Source organism: Dama dama, chromosome 7, assembly GCF_033118175.1.
Source record: "Dama dama isolate Ldn47 chromosome 7, ASM3311817v1, whole genome shotgun sequence".
Classification (NCBI taxonomy): domain Eukaryota; kingdom Metazoa; phylum Chordata; class Mammalia; order Artiodactyla; family Cervidae; genus Dama; species Dama dama.
Window position 1 is genome coordinate 13794991 of NC_083687.1, and position 6000 is coordinate 13800990.

A 6000-nucleotide genomic window follows, 5' to 3' on the forward strand; every position below is an offset into this window, starting at 1 on the left:
TTCCTTAGAAAATACTGAGCGGCCTTTTGTTTATTTGTTTGGCCTAGCTGTGTGGCTTGCGGGATCTTAGTTCTCTGGCCATGGATCGAACCAGTGCCCCCTGTAGTGGAAGCTCAGAGTCCTAACCACTAGACCACCAAGGAATTCCCTTGAGCATTTAAAATAAGAAAACTGAAGGCAAGATGTTCAGGTGTGGCCAAGTGAAGAGATTGGCATCTCATTTACCCCAAAAGAAACTGAGACAAAAGCAATAGTTGACATAAAGAAAAAGTGACAAAACACCCATTTCATTTCCCCAGACACCAAACAAAATCATACAACAATCTGAGAAGCATTTATGCTTGAAAAACTGCTGAACTTCAGGTAAGAAGAGTGGGAATCTGTGATTTTCTGGCCTGAGGCTGCACCATCACTCTCTCCCTCAGTTATTTGATACAGAGATTCTAAATTTTAAGACAGTCAGGACCAGCACCTTCTCTGCTCTGGTCAGTGGGGACAGAGGATGGTGATCAGAAACACCCAACAGGGTTGCTGATGAAGGGATAATCTCAGAGGTAGCAGTGAGGAGGGCCAGTGGCTCTACCATCTAAAGGTTGTAGTCTTGGTTGGGGCAAGCTTCCAGGATGAAGCTGCATGCATGCACAGAGATAAGAGAGGGCCCAGTCAGCTACACGCTCCTGGCCAACCCTGAGGCTGTGTGTATGTGCAGAGGAAATGCAAAAGGACATAACAATAAGTGAAAGCTGGGTAAGAGTGAAAATGGTGGCCGAAACTATGAATACACTCCCCCAGAAAACAGATCTGTCAGTAGAGGACAGAAGAGTTAGTTCAGTGGCTTGAGGTGGTTGGACACAAGCTCTGTTTGATCAGTGGCTAGTCACTCAGTTATGAAGTACCTGAGGCAAGTACTTCAGGAAGTCAGAAATAAAAATAACAAAAAAATGACAGAAGTTGTAGCTATATTCTGATGGAGAGACAGATTTCATGGATTTAGCCCAGACAAGTTACTAATCAGAGAAACAATAAACAGATAAACAAATAGAAATTACAGTAGCCTGCAGGGGGGAATTAGAATTCAGACTTGCTATAAGATATTATCTAAAATGTCCAATTTACAACAAGAACAACAACAACAAATTATAAGACACACAAAGAAATGGAAATTCATGACCCATACTTTGAAAAAAACAGTTAATATAAATTGACTCTGAGTGAGTATTGATACAGAATTTAGCAGACAAAGACTTCAAAGAGGCTGTTATGAGGATGTTCAAAGAACTAAAGGAAATTATAGTTAAAGAATTCAAAGAAATTACGATCACAATGAATCAATAATAGAGATTCTCAATAAGGAGATAGAAATAATAAGAACCCAAGGATATCCTGGAGTTGAAGAATACAGTAACAACCCAAAGTAATCTATATATCCAATGCAATCCCTATCCAAATGCCAACAACATTCCTTTTTTTTTTTTGCAGTAACAGAAAAATCCATCCTAAAATTCATATGGAATCTCTAGCAATCAAAACAGTGTGGGGTTGGCATAAAGACAAACATATCAACCAATGGAATAGAATAGAGCAGTGGTGCCTAACATTTTTGACACCAGGGATGAGTTTCAAAGAAAACATTTTTTCCTTTGAATGAGGGGGGATATGGTTCAGGCGGTAACGTGAACCACGGGGAACGGCAGGTGAAGCTTTGTTCACTTGCCTGCTACTCTCCTCCTGCTGCGTGGTCTTGTTCCTAACAGAGTTTGAATCAGTACTGGTCTGTGGCCCAGGGACTGGGGACCCCTGCAATAGACAGCCCAGAAATAAACCCATACGGTCAAGTGATTTTAAAAAAAATTTTTTTTGTGGGAGAAGGTGAGGGTGGGATGTTTCGAAAGAACAGCATGTATATTATCTATGGTGAAACAGATCACCAGCCCAGGTGGGATGCATGAGACAAGTGCTCGGGCCTGGTGCACTGGGAAGACCCAGAGGAATTGGGTGGAGAGGGAGGTGGGAGGGGGGATCGGGATGGGGAATACATGTAACTCCATGGCTGATTCATGTCAATGTATGACAAAACCCACTGAAATGTTGCGAAGTAATTAGCCTCCAACTAATAAAAAAATAAAAAAAAATTTTTTTTTTTTTATTGTTGGCTGCATTGCAAAGCATATGGGATCTTAGTTTCCTGACCAGGGATTGAACCCCTGTCCCCTAAAGTGGAAGCATGGAGTCTTAACTATTGGATCACCAGGGAAATCTCCATGGTCAAATGATTGTAAATGATTTTTGACAAAGATGCAAGGACCTCAACGGGAAAGGACAGTCTTCTCAACCAGTGGTGTTGGAAGGCTTCCCTGGTGGTCCAGTGATTAAGAATCTACCTTGCAATGCAAGGGACACCAGGTCAATCCCTGGTCCTGGAAGATTCCACATGCCATGGGGCAACTAAGCCTGTGTGCCACAACTACTGAGCCTGTGCTCTCGAGCCCATGAGCCACAAATACTGATCCTACGTGCTACAACTACTGAAGCCCATGCAGCTAGAGTCCATGCTCCGCTGAGAGAAGCCACTGCAATGAGAAGCCCACACACGTACCTACAGAGTAGCTCCCCCTTGCCACAACTAGAGAAAGCCCATGCGCAGCAACAAAGACTCACCACAGCCAAAAAAATAAAAATAAATAAATAAATCTTAAAAAAATACAAGTGGTGTTGGCAAAACCGAATATCCATATGCAAGAAAAGGAGGTTGGACTTTTACATCACCTACAACAATGGACTCAAAATGGATTCAAGACCTAAATGTAAGACTGAAACTATAAAACCCTTAAAATATTGCAATATAGGAGAGAATCTTCATGCCATTATACCTGGCAATAATTATTTGGATATGATGTCAAAAATATAGGCAACAAAAGAGAAAATAGATAAATTGGACTTCATCACAATTAAAAACTTTAGCTTTTTCACACCGGGTTTGCTGCCAGGACACAGGTGTCGTGAAAACCACCGTTAAACCTAAGCAAAAATGGGAAAGGAAAAGACCCATATCAGCATCGTTGTCACTGGGCACGTAGATTCAGGGAAATCCACCACGACTGGCCATCTGGTCCACAAATGTGGCGGGATCGACAAGAGAACAGTTGAAAAGAAGGAGGCTGCCGAGATGGGAAAGGGCTCCTTCAAATATGCCTGGGTCTTGGACAAACTGAAAGCTGAACGTGAGCGTGGTATCACCATCGATATCTCCCTGTGCAAGTCTGACACCAGCACATACAATGTTACCATCATTGATGCCCCAGGACACAGAGACTTCATCAAAAACATGATCACAGGCACAACCCAGGCTGACTGTTGCTGTCCTGACTGTTGCTGCTGGCGTTGGTGAATTTGAAGCCGGTATCTCCAAGAACGGGCAGACTCGTGAACATGCCCTTCTGGCTTACACTCTGCGTGTGAAACAACAAATTGTGGGAGTTCACAAAATGGATTCCGCTGAGCCACCCTACAGCCAGAAGAGATACGAGGAAATTGTTAAGGAAGTCAGCACCTACATTAAGAAAACTGGCTACAACCCCAACACAGTAGCATTTGTGCCAATTTCTGGCCGGAATGGTGACAACATGCTGGAGCCAAGTGCTAACAAGCGATGGAAAGTCACCCGTAAGGACGGCAATGCCAGTGGAACCACCCTGCTTGAAGCTCTGGATTGCATCCTGCCACCAACTCGCCCAACTGACAAAGCCTTGCATTTGCCTCTCCAGGATGTCTATAAAATCAGTGGTATTGGTACTGTCCCTGTGGGCCGCGTGGAGACTGGTGTTCTCAAACCTGGCATGGTGGTCACCTTTGCTCCAGTCAATGTGGCAACTGAAGTGAAGTCTGTAGAAATGCACCATGAAGCATTGAGTGAAGCCCTTCCTGGGGACAACGTGGGCTTCAATGTCAAGAATGTGTCTGTCAAAGATGTTTGTCATGCAATGTGGCTGGTGACAGCAAAAATGACCCACCAATGGAAGCAGCTGGCTTCACAGCTCGGGGGATTATTTTGAACCATCCAGGCCAAATCAGTGCTGGATATGCACCTGTGCTGGATTGTCACACAGCTCACATCGCTTGCAAGTTTGCTGAGCTGAACGAGAAGATTGATCATCGTTCTGGGGAAAAGCTGGAAGATGGCCCTAAATTCTTGAAATCTGGTGTTGCTGCCGTCGTTGATATGGTTCCTGGCAAGCCCATGTGTGTCGAGAGCTTCTCTGACTATCCTCCCCTGGGCTGTTTTGCCGTGCGTGATATGAGACAGACAGTCTCTGTGGGTGTCATCAAAGCAGTGGACAAGAAGAGAGCTGGGGCTTGCAAGGTCACCAAGTCTGCCCAGAAAGCTCAGAAGGCTAAATGAATATTATCCCCAATACCTGCCACCCCAGTCTTAATCAGCAGTGGAAGAACGGTCTCAGAACTGTTTGTCTCAATTGGCCATTTAAGTTTAATAGTAAAAGACTGGTTAATGATAACAATGCATCATAAAACCTTCAAGAGGAAAGGAAAATGTTTTTGTGGACCATATGTTTTGTGTGTGGCAGTTTAAGTTATTAGTTTTTAAAATCAGTACTTTTTAATGAAAACAACTTGACCAAAACTCTGCTACAAAATTTGAGACCCATTTAAAAAAAAAAATTTGAGACCCATTAAATAATGTTTAATGAAAAACCTGTATCTTCTTTGGGTCAACATTGTAACTCCCTATATACTACTTTGGTAAGAGTTGCTCATAACCTATTTCTGGTGAAACAATTTTTGATTTATAGGTTTGTATTTCTAGGGTGGAGCTTCAGGTTTGTTAACCTTGTGTTGAGAACTCATCTGTTTTAATCACATCTTAAGCATTGGTGCAACACTTTCTAGGTTAGGACAGATGAGTAAAGAGTAACTATGTTTTTTTTTTTAGTAACTATGTTTTATATATAAGCTAGTTTTTAAGGTCAGATTCTATAGTATAAAAGCTCCCGTTGCATATAAAATTTTGTATGGTGACATAAATGAGTAAACCTATGTCATTTAGTTTCCCAGTTATGAGGATGTGCATTCACATTTATAATATTAAGTAGTTAATCTAAAACGTGAGGCTTAAACAGTATTGAGTATTGCGCTGCTAGAGTTAATTGTATACAGATTCTAGGAAAAATAAAAGATGCTGGAGGCTAAAAAAAAAAACTTTAATTCATCAAAGGATTACATCAACAGGGTGAAAAGGTGGCCTGTGGAATGAGAGAAAATATTTGCAAATCATATATCTAATAAAGAATTAATATCTGGAATATATAAAGAGCTTCTATAATTCAGTAAAACCCCCAAAGACCCAACTGGAAAATGGGCAAAGGACTTCAATAGGCATTTCTCCAAAGAAGATATGTAAATGACTCATAAGAACGTGAAAAGATGTTTAACATCACTAATCATTGTGAGTTGCTTAGTCATGTCCGACTCTGTTAGCCCATGCACTGTAGCCCACCAGGCTCCTCTGTCCATGGAATTCTCCAGGCCAGAATGCTGGAGTGGATAGCCATTCCCTTCTCCAAGGGATCTTCCTGTCCAAGGGATCAAACCCCAAACTCCTGCATTGCAGGCAGATTCTTTTACAGTTTGAGCCACCAGGGAAACCCCCCGTCATTAGGAAAATGCAAATAAGAACCATGAGATGGCAGTGTCACTTCATTATCACCCCCAGTAAGACAGATGCTATGAAAAAAGAGAAAAAACACTAAAAACCCCCAGAACATAACAAGTGTTGGTGGAGACGTGGAGAAATCGCAACTTTTGTGCATTGCTAATGGGGATGTAAAATGGTGCAGCTGCTATGCAAAATAGTATGGCATTTTCTAAAAATATCAAGCATAGAATTAACATATGATCCAGTAATTCTATTTCTGGGTATATGCCCAAGGGAATTGAAAGCAGGGACACGAGCAGATACTTGTATACCCATTTTCAAAGAAGTCT

At 42.0% G+C, this 6000-nt stretch overlaps 1 pseudogene; it reads left to right on the forward strand.

Moving 5' to 3' along the window:
- The first annotated feature begins 2938 nt into the window (after positions 1-2938).
- LOC133059026 (elongation factor 1-alpha 1-like) lies at positions 2939-4652 on the forward strand (annotated as a pseudogene).
- Positions 4653-6000: the final 1348 nt, after the last annotated feature.